We start from the raw sequence: 12365 nt of genomic DNA on the forward strand, positions 1-12365 counted from the left end.
TAGCTGAATTATAACATGTTTAAAACACCAAAAGGGGTTCCCGCCCAAAATGGGTTAATTCTCGATTCTCTTGTAAACCAATTAGTCCTACATCAGGGATGATCAAATCTAAGATCTAAATAACCCAACCCCCCCCCCAAACCTCCTTAGGATCTATGTGTTGGAAATTGTGGAAGATGTTATGTAGTACATCATGGTCACTGAACATGTTCAAGTCTAAAAAGGTGTCAATATTCTTTCCTTCAAGACAAAAATGGTTTTATAGAATAGGTTGGGAATCCTTCTCGTGGATGCTCACTTTAACACGTAGGCTGCGGAGATGTGCAACAGGTACAGGCAGATGTACTGCAGCTGTCGAGGAATCTCCTCCTGGAAAACAAAGTCTGTGTTTATAGGCATCGTCTTGCTTTGCAATATCTGAATGCTCCTTTTTTTCCTCTCTCACTTACAATCTGAAACTCACACATACAGTATAGTATATGAACAGCTAAACCAGTAAACAGCCCAAAAAAAACATTCCCATGGCCTACTGACCTTGCGTACTTTCTGGAAGTAGAGCTCTGGCAAGGCATGGAGCCAGTAAGCCAGCTGAGTGAGGTAGAAGAACTTCACCTGGAATCTACAGGAGAGGGTGGGAGCACTTTAGAATAACATCCAATAGCAATATGGTAGGGGTAAATAATTTAGTCCCTCGTTTGTGCCGAATCTGGGTTGAACATGGTTTTGTCCCTCTGGTGTTGTGGGTGTGAACTTTGTTGACATTAAGGAAGTATTTAGACAGCTACATGGGTATCTTGGTGGTGTAGCGTGCTTGTTGGTCACTGAACACATTAAGTTCCAAAGTAATTTGTAATAATTACATTAAATCATCAAATAACAAATTATTACCCATTAGACACATGACACACATGACATTTTTATTCGATTACTTCATGGTGGTATGAAAGACTATTAAATAATGTTTTATACTTGGTACAGAATTTACCATCTAAAAATACCAATCTAATGTTGATATTATAGTTACCTGAGGTGTACATGCGGGTAGTTCTCCCAAAGACTGCTAGGATGAAGAATGTACCCTTCCTGTGGGGACAAACCATTATGAGACATAGTTAAAGAAAGATCTTTACACTCTTTATTATCTTTCTCCCTCTAACTAGTGTACACACAAATGCAGGCATCCCAACGGAAATAAGCCAATTAGCTATTCTATATAGTGTTGTACTTTTTCTCTGGAGGATCAAAATACCAAAAACAAAGCAGCTCAAACGAGTCATCTTACTGTTATGAGTATGTACAGGGTCCAAATGCTCGACACCAGGTGGAACACGCACAGCTGACCCGACTCATTGAACTTTGTGTTCTTGCTTTTGGACAGGTGGAGACACCGGTCACCTTCTGCAAACCAAGACAATACAATACAGGGCAATGAATGGGTCACATGATCTGAACAGGAGCCAGTGTCAGTGTAGAGTAACTGAAATCCCTTGACACAATAGACAATACACACTATTTATAGTCACTACCTGCATACACACTTCTGAGCAAAGGGTTTGTGTTTAGAGTTCATTATCCCATTATGTTAACTTATGTTGTAAATAAATCATGCTTAATTGAATGTATAATCTATGAGACCCGTGGAGGTTCTTTACAACAAACAGCATGGCAGAATGCAGTAAGTCAGGTCTTAACTTGAACTTATGACACATGGAAATAATATCTATAAGTGTTGTAGTAATAGTAGTAAACATAACACAATGACTGAGGGCCTTGGAGAAGTTGGCAATATATCAATGATTATATATATATATATATAGTGACATTTGTCTTCCTGGTTTTCAATCACTCAAGCCCTATTTTATCATTGTATCATTCAATTAGCTTATTCTATCATTTAATATCAACATTATAAAACTGTGAATACAATAATATACGTATAGTCATGATAGGTCATAATTTGGCTGTTGGTCATTAACTGACAGCTCACAATTGTGTGTACAATTTCCCATTGCTGTTATACACTGGTGGTAACTAGTAAAATAACACATTTGAGAAAGTACTGGACTACTAGAGGACTAGTGCTATAGTGGCATAGTAAATTATTGTCGTAGGCCTACCCTACATAATCATATTAGATTATGAAGAAAACTAGACTTGACATTCTGTATTCAAATTGGTGTTATGATTAAAATAAGAACGTTCAACATTATCGACTCGGCTACATTGACTGAATGAGTGAAAGGCAACAGCCCGGCTTTTAATGGTCTTAAATCCCTTTATTTTAGAGCGTTTTGTAGTTATAGTAGGCTACAACATAAACATTACAGAGACTTTAGTTGTCACTGTACAATACTTTAAAACAGTTGTCATTTTGCATACATACCTAAAATTGCCGATATCCGCGGCGCTCTCGTTCAAAACAATGTACTTCAGCTCCAGGCTCTGTCCCTAATCGAGCTCCCAGTAAGAGCGCAGCTGTGCGCACGAGCGCTTCCGGGATCACGTGACCGGGCTGTTCTGTGCCCCCTCACTAACAGAACTCTTCTATTATACGGCTCTGGCCCAAACAACGTCTCTCTGAGCTAGTGAGACGTGCGGCTAAAAAAAAGGTCACTTGCCCTCGCTGATTTAGCAAGCACTGATAATCACTTCACACGCAGCATATCACGGTATAAAACATTGTGTAGACGTTCAGTCCGAGTCCACACGTGATTACTGCAGCTTCACTGTAGTTGTCGAGCAGACACACACAGAAACTACAGCTAAATACTATTTTGCATCGTAAAGTTCAAACTTTAGATCGCACAGCAAAAACGGACGCAGCCTATGTGCTCCGCTCTCCTTCTCTCTCTCCTCGATTAGAAAATCACAGGCACCTGTACACTCACTGACTGCGGCTCTCTGAAACTACCCAATTCCCCACATCCACCAATCACCTTAGGCAAGTTATAATTGACATAATAATGACATCATTAATTCCACCGGGTTACACAATGATTTATTATAAGTGACTTTACAGAAAAATAACTAGTCAAAGGTTGCTTATATTAAGCAGAAATGGCAACACGGCCTGTGGGAAGCAAAGCACACGATTCAATTCAATTCAATTCAATTCAATTCAATGGGCTTTATTGGCATGAGAAAACATACGTTTACATTGCCAAAGCAGAAAGAATACAACAATACAGTAATACAATCACAACAAAAATGTACACACACACACACACACAGCCCCCTAAGGTCTTCCACTGCTGGCCTGCTCGCTTTGCCTAAAAAAATGGCAACTAAAAAATACGGGGAAGCAGCTTTTTGCTTCTACGGGCTGTCGGCATGGAACAAGCTCCCACTGTACCTTCGACGTACAGGCAGCCTCTGTAGACATTTTTAAAGCACAGCTTAAGACCCACTTCTACACTCTTGCTTTTAATTGATTTTTAAAATAAATTCTTATTCATGTCCTGACTGTATTGCATTACTGCTCTTGTGTTTTAATGTTTATGCCTTGCTTTTCTTTTCCTTCTTTCTCCATTGTTCTGTAAAGCACTTTGAGCTGCATTTCATGTCATGAAAGGTGCTATACAAATAAAGTATGTATTATTAGTATTACTAGCAGCAGACAACACAGCGGACAATGAAACCAAACATGAACAGATCAACCATTCAAAAGTTCAAGAAGACAAAGAACTAGGTGTCGTCATTCATCTTTACTTTACTTAAGTAACAGAAATACAAAATACAATAAATGATATGGCATTCACATGCAAACTTCCTGACAACATTATACAATAGACTTACAGACGTGGCCTTCTGAGGGCTTCTAGTCAAAGGAAAGGCAGAAAGTGAGCTCTGCACAGCACCAAACATTTCACACACTGAGCATCAGCACACTGAAAACACACCAAGCTGAACCCAACTACCAATCAGGCTGCTAATACAATGAATGAGTGAGTTGCAAACTCAAAACACGCCAGCAGGTGGCAAACTTTTCACTTGAACACATGTAGAATCTATGTAGAATATAGCCATGGCACCTACTGTAGGGCCATGACAATCTCAAGAGTTAAAGACCTATAAGGGTCCATTTGGTTACCAACTCTCCATCATTTAGAAGTTTAGCTGCAGGGACCGCCTGGGATCCCCTCAAGGACCACTGGTGGTCACCAGTGTTGTTTTCGTCGACTAAAACAAAGGGCCGATTCATACTCCTATTTTATAGCCGAATAAAAGTCGGTTCGGCGCTGTAGAGCCTACAATGTGACGTCATTTGAGGTTCGGGGGGGGGGGGGGGGTACCGTCCTAAAGTCGGCTCTTCGGTGCTACTGAAAATTTCTGACGAGCCAAAATCATTTGGGCACTACAGCGCCGAAACAGCGTTAAAATAGGAGTATGAATCGGCCCAAAGACGAAAAATTTCCGTCGACTACGTTTTTCCACTGAAGAAAACTAAATGGAAACTAAATGAAAACTGTGCTATGATGACTAAAACTAAGACTAAATATACTGACGATTTCGTCAACAAATAAAAACTAGACTAAAATGTTAGGAAGGGACTAGTGGACAAGAGATCCAGTATAAGTCATTTTACACTTGGTTGCGACGCGTTGTGAGCTTGTAGATCGGCTATTTTCAGCAAGTGTAAAAACACTCATTACGACGGCATCAAGACACCGCCAAAATACATTTTAGTCGACTAAATCAACTGTAGATTTAGTCGACTGAAACTAGACTGACACTAAGACATTCCAGGTGACTAAAATGTGACTAAAACTAAATGAGGTTTCAGTCCAAAGACTATGACTAAAACTAAAATAGACATTTGCTGCCAAAAACAACACTGGTGGTCGGTCACCCCTTCCATCTCTCTCCCCCATGTCCTGACAGCCTATACTCTCTATAAAGAATATAAAATAAAGGCGAAAACAACATTTAAAATAGTATTATATTTAGTCGGCTGAAACTATAATAGACCAAAACTAAAACATCCCAGATGACAAAAAATTTGACTAAAACTAAATGAAAAAAACTTATAGTCAAAAGACTATAATATGACAACTCAATTAGAACGCACCGCTGGCTCAATGCCAGGGATTAAATATCCTATTCCATTTAACCCATTCTGAACGGGAACCCATTTTGGTGTCGGCATCATGTTATGCTTTAGCTATTGAAAAATAGCAGATCTACAAGCTCGTAGCGCGCCACCGAGTGGCACGCTATGAGCTTGTAGGTCTGCTATTTTTTAAAAATCGAAGAGCGACTGACATAGAAGACATTTTTTAGAATCTGATCTCAGGTCAGAATGGAAAACTGTCAGGATGTAGAAGACATTTTTTTAATCTGATCTCAGGTCAGAATGGAAAACTGTCAGGATGTAGAAGACAATTTTTAGAATCTGATCTCAGGTCAGAATGGAAAACTGTCAGGATGTAGAAGACAATTTTTTGAATCTGATCTCAGGTCAGAATGGAAAACTGTCAGGATGTAGAAGACAATTTTTAGAATCTGATCTCAGGTCAGAATGGAAAACTGTCAGGATGTAGAAGACATATTTAGAATCTGATCTCAGGTCAGAATGGAAAACTGTCAGGATGTAGAAGACATTTTTAGAATCTGATCTCAGGTCAGAATGTAAAACTGTCAGGATGTAGAAGACATTTTTAGAATCTGATCTCAGGTCAGAATGGAAAACTGTCAGGATGTAGAAGACATTTTTAGAATCTGATCTCAGGTCAGAATGGAAAACTGTCAGGATGTAGAAGACAATTTTTAGAATCTGATCTCAGGTCAGAATGGAAAACTGTCAGGATGTAGAAGACATTTTTAGAATCTGATCTCAGGTCAGAATGGGTTAAAACCTGCTCTTTGTGTTCAAAGCCCTAAACTATAGGGGTGTCCAAAGTGCGGCCCGCGGGCCAAATGCGGCCCTGGGATGGATGTTATATGGCCCACAGCTTCATACCTGAATTGTATTACGAACGACTACCCTTATATGGGCATTTCCCAGAGTATAATTTGTCAGTGTTCCTTAAATGGTAAATTCACACACACACATTCACACACCTTTACATAGACTGTGCATTACATTCACCCATTCACACACACATTCACACACCTTTACATAGATTGTGCATTACATTCACCCATTCACACACACACACACACATTCACACACCTTTACATAGATTGTGCATTGCATTCACCCATTCACACACACATTCACACACCTTTACATAGATTGTGCATTGCATTCACCCATTCACACACCTTTACATAGATTGTGCATTGCATTCACCCATTCACACACACACATTCACACACCTTTACATAGACTGTGCATTACATTCACACATTCACACACCTTTACATAGATTGTGCATTGCATTCACCCATTCACACACACACACACACACACACACACACACACACACACACACACACACACACACACACACACACACACACACACACACACACACACACACACACACACCTTTACATAGATTGTGCATTACATTCACCCATTCACACACACACACACACACACACACACACACACACACACACACACACACACACACACACACACACCTTTACATAGATTGTGCATTACATTCACCCATTCACACACACATTCACACACCTTTACATAGATTGTGCATTACATTCACCCATTCACACACACACATTCACACACCTTTACATAGATTGTGCATTACATTCACCCATTCACACACACACATTCACACACCTTTACATAGATTGTGCATTACATTCACACACACACACACACACACACACACACACACACACACACACACCTTTACATAGATTGTGCATTACATTCACCCATTCACACACACACACACACACACACACACACACACACACACACACACACACACACACACACACACACACACACACACATACACCTTTACATATATTGTGCATTACATTCACCCATTCACACACACACATTCACACACCTTTACATAGATTGTGCATTACATTCACCCATTCACACACACACACCTTTACATAGATTGTGCATTACATTCACCCATTCACACACACACACACACACACACACACCTTTACATAGATTGTGCATTACATTCACCCATTCACACACATATTCACACACCTTTACATAGATTGTGCATTACATTCACCCATTCACACACACACACACACACACACACACACACACACACACACACACACACACACACACACACACACACACACACACACACACACACACACACACACACACACACATACACCTTTACATAGATTGTGCATTACATTCACCCATTCACACACCTTTACATAGATTGTGCATTACATTCACACACACATTCACACACAGATTGCGGCGGAAGCCATGCAAGGCACCAACCAGCAGATCGGGAGCAATTTGGGGTTCAGTGTCTTTGCCCAAGGATACTTCGTCATGTAGACAGGAGGAGGAGGAGCCGGGATTCGAACCGCCGACCCATATGGATCATTGGACGACCTGCTCTACCTCCTGAGCCACAGTCGCCTCTGATTGGACGACCTGCTCTACCTCCTGAGCCACAGTCGCCTCTGATTGGACGACCTGCTCTACCTCCTGAGCCACAGTCGCCCATTGTCGTTCCTTGTTCCTTGTATTTGTTTTTTACCGTGCTTGTATGGTTACATATTACATTTGGTAATGTGACATATGGCTGATAAAAAAAACATTGATATTAAATATTGATGACGACAGTTAAATAGAATCGTTTAAATGTGACGCGTTATGTATAATGTGACTTTGTCATAGTCAGACGGTACAGTATGTTATAGGAGATGTATTTGGCCCGCTTGGGTGTTTTAATATTTTCTAATATGGCCCCCCTTTGGAAAAACAGTGTGGACACCCCCTCTGCCCTAAATGGTCCTGCCCCCTCCTATATTAGCGCCCCCTGTCTGTCACTATAGGACACTTATAACCTCCACCCCAAACTAAAAGGTGAATTAGCGCCCCCTGTCTGTCACTATAGGACACTTATAACCTCCATCCCAAACTAAAAGGTGATGGGTCTCTCTCTGTAGAGGCCTCAGCTGTCACTATAGGACACTTAGAACCTGAGATCAGATTCATACGAGGTCTTCCACTGGACACACACTGGGTCTGATGAACCCATTCTGACCTGAGATCAGATTCATACGAGGTTTTCCACTGGACACACACACTGGTCTGATTAACCCATTCTGACCTGAGATCAGATTCTAAAAAAAAATGGCAGTCGCTCTTCGATTTTTCAAAAATAGCAGACCTACAAGCTCATAGCGCCACTCGGTGGTGCGCTATGAGCTTGTAGATCTGCTATTTTTCAATAGCTAAAGCATAGCATGATGCTGACACCAAAATGGGTTCCCGTTCAGAATGGGTTAAAAGTACCATATAGGGTATATGGTATACCTCCCTATAATGACTGGGTTTTTTTTACTTGCTGAAAATAGACGATCTACAAGCCCACAACGCGTCGCAGCGCACCGCGTTGTGAGCTTGTAGATCGTCTATTTTCAGCATGCAACACATTGTAAAATGACTTATACTGGATCTCTTGTCCACTATAGTCCCTTCCTAACATTTTAGTGTTTGAATTTGTTTATTGTTTATAAGGATCCCCATTATAGCTTTTGCCTTGAAACAAGCTAGTCTTCCTGGGGTCCGACACAGACAAACATTTAACATTTAACAAAGGCAATACTTACAATTCTTTACAAACACTATAACTCAAAATAAAACATAGTAAAACAAAATATAAAATAAGAAATAAGAAATAAAATAACATAGGAGGAAATAAAAAACAAAGAAAAACATAGCAAAAAAAATCACTTTCAACAAATGATACATTTGAATTATTATGGGTTACTGCAGTATGGTTTACATAAGGTGTTCTTTGTTTGTTGATGAAATTGTCAGCATATTTAGTCTTAGTTTTAGTCGCCATGGCTTACTTTTCATTTAGATTCCATTTAGTTTTCTCCTTTTTTTTTTTTTATATATATTTTTTATCCCACGATTTTGTAACCCATTTTTCACCCCTGTGTCAATCATCTAATGTGATCCTGGGCTCTACACACCCTCCGCCAACCAAGGGGAGAGCAACCTAGTCCCCATATATGGGGGACAAGGGGAGACCAACCTAGTCCCCATATATGGGGGACAAGGGGAGAGCAACCTAGTCCCCATATATGGGGGACAAGGGGAGACCAACCTAGTCCCCATATATGGGGGACAAGGGGAGACCAACCTAGTCCCCATATATGGGGGACAAGGGGAGACCAACCTAGTCCCCATATATGGGGGACAAGGGGAGACCAACACAAGGGGAGACCAACCTAGTCCCCATATATGGGGGACAAGGGGAGAGCAACGGACTTGAACTCATGCTTCCTTCATGCCTGAGTGTCCAAGTTGCTCCTTTACACCTGACAGGGGGGAGTTTCCCTGGTTGGACGTAGCGCGTGGAAGGAACACATTATTCCAACCAGTTCCTTTCCCCTCCGTCAGGCGCCCCGGCTGGCCAGGGGGAGGCAGTTTAGAGACCAGGATTGCAATTGATTTATAAAGCAAATATCACTGCACTGGGGAAATTGCCAACATAACAATATACTGTATGAAATATTAAATGTATCCGTTTGTAAGAAGAGATCCTTAATAGACAAGGTTCTCCAGCTCAGCTCCGTTTGCTAGAACCAGTGTTGTTTTTGGCAGCAAATTTCTATTTTAATTTTAGTCATAGTCTTTGGACTGAAACTTCATTTAGTTTTAGTCACATTTTAGTCACCTGGAATGTCTTAGTGTTGGTCTAGTTTTAGTCGACTAAATGTCATGAGATTTTAGTCGACTAAATCTACAGTTGATTTAGTCGACTAAAATGTATTTTGGCGGGCCTTGATGCCGTCGTCATGAGTGTTTTTACACTTGCTGAAAATAGCCGATCTACAAGCTCACAACGCGTTGAGTTGCGACGCGTTGTGAGCTTGTAGATCGGCTATTTTCAGCATGCAACCAAGTGTAAAATGACTTATACTGGATCTCTTGTCCACTAGGTCCCTTCTTAACATTTTAGTCTAGTTTCTATTTGTCGACGAAATTGTCCATATATTTAGTCTTAGTTTTAGTCACCATATAGCTTAGTTTTCATTTAGTTTCCATTAGTTTTTGTCAGTGGAAAAACGTAGTCGACGAACATTTTTCGTCTTAGTTTTAGTCGACGAAAACAACACTGGCTAGAACTGAAGTAGACGTTGATTATACGAGGGCAGTTGTTCTAAAATAAAGTGTTTAAACTGTAGCCTAAAGATAGACTAATACCATAATATAAACTAAAGTGTTTAAACTGTAGCCTACCATGCACTTATTGAGCCTAAAGATAGACTAATACCATAATATAAACTAAAGTGTTTAAACTGTAGCCTACCATGCACTTATTGAGCCTAAAGATAGACTAATACCATAATATAAACTAAAGTGTTTAAACTGTAGCCTACCATGCACTTATTGAGCCTAAAGATAGACTAATACCATAATATAAACTAAAGTGTTTAAACTGTAGCCTAAAGATAGACTAATACCATAATATAAACTAAAGTGTTTAAACTGTAGCCTACCATGCACTTATTGAGCCTAAAGATAGAATAATACCATAATATAAACTAAAGTGTTTAAACTGTAGCCTACCAAGCACTTATTGAGCCTAAAGATAGACTAATACCTTAATATAAACTAAAGTGTTTAAACTGTAGCCCACCATTAACTTATTGAGCCTAAAGATAGACTAATACCATAATATATGCAAGAAGATCTGACTAGCAATGCCATTTCATCAGATATCATAGAGATCAGATTCATACGAGGTTTCCGCTGGACACACACTGGTCTGATTAACCCATTCTGACCCGGGATCAGATTCTAAAAATGTCAGTCGTTCTTCGATAATAAAAAAAAATAGCAGACCTACAAGCTCATAGCGCGCCACTCGGTGGCGCGCTACGAGCTTGTAGGTCTGCTATTTTTCTATAGATAAAGCATAACATGATGCTAACACCAAAATGGGTTCCCGTTCAGAATGGATTAAACTCTTACCACTAAACTGTCATTCAGACAAGATAAATCATTTATTTACACTGGGGGTCCCCGGACCACCCTGAAGGACCCCTGGGGGTCCCCAGCACCACCTCAGTGCACCTTGACAAACTCACCCCAAAACTACATAGAAATCAATCCGGACACTTCTATCATCAATAAGCATTTATTTGATGTTATAGTTTCAGAAATGCTTCCAGAGCATTAGGAATATAATAATAACATGTGTAGCTGCTTATGAACGCTATAGACATTTACAATGTACTTTATGAACGCTAGACATTTACAATGTACTTTATGAACGCTAATGTAGGCTACTTTATGAACGCTATAGACATTTACAATGTACTTTATGAACGCTATAGACATTTACAATGTACTTTATGAACGCTAATGTAGGCTACTTTATGAACGCTATAGACCAGGGTTCCCCAATTAATTTTCCTCAAGGGCCATATTTTGACTAGCGTACCAGGCTGGGGGCCGAGTCTGCACGCGCGAGGTCGAGGTCTTGCCCTGAAATTTCATTTTCAGGGCAAGACCCCATTTGAAAAGGATGCCCAGTTTGACATGCATAGGCTACTGACCCCCATTTAATGCAATTTATATCTGGGACCCTTAAAAAATAAAAATAAAATAAAAAACTTTTTTTTTTTTTTTTCGAAATTCTTTCATGGGCCACAAGGGGGCGCTCTGTGGGCCGCAAATGGCCCGCGGGCCGCCTATTGGGGAACCCTGCTATAGACATTTACAATGTACTTTATGAACGCTATAGACATTTACAATGTACTTTATGAACGCTATAGACATTTACAATGTACTTTATGAACGCTAATGTACTTTATGAACACTAATGTAAATTATGAACGCTAGACATTTACAATGTACTTTATGAACGCTAATGTACTTTATGAACGCTAATGTAAATTATGAACGCTATAGACATTTACAATGTACTTTATGAACGCTATAGACATTTACAATGTACTTTATGAACGCTAATGTACTTTATGAACGCTGCTAGACATTTACAATTTTTTATGAAATAAAATACATGGAAAAAGTAATAAAAAACATGGCCTCCTCACGCATCAGAAGGACAATATCAGTCACCAGAAGCAGAGACGTGTGTTTCCAACCAGTCTAACGTTCATCAGAAGGACAATATCAGTCACCAGAAGCAGAGACGTGTGTTTCCAACCAGTCTAACGTTCATCAGAAGGACAATATCAGTCACCAG

The sequence above is a fragment of the Protomyctophum parallelum genome, assembly GCF_964188405.1.
Source record: "Protomyctophum parallelum genome assembly, chromosome: 20".
Lineage (NCBI taxonomy): Eukaryota > Metazoa > Chordata > Actinopteri > Myctophiformes > Myctophidae > Protomyctophum > Protomyctophum parallelum.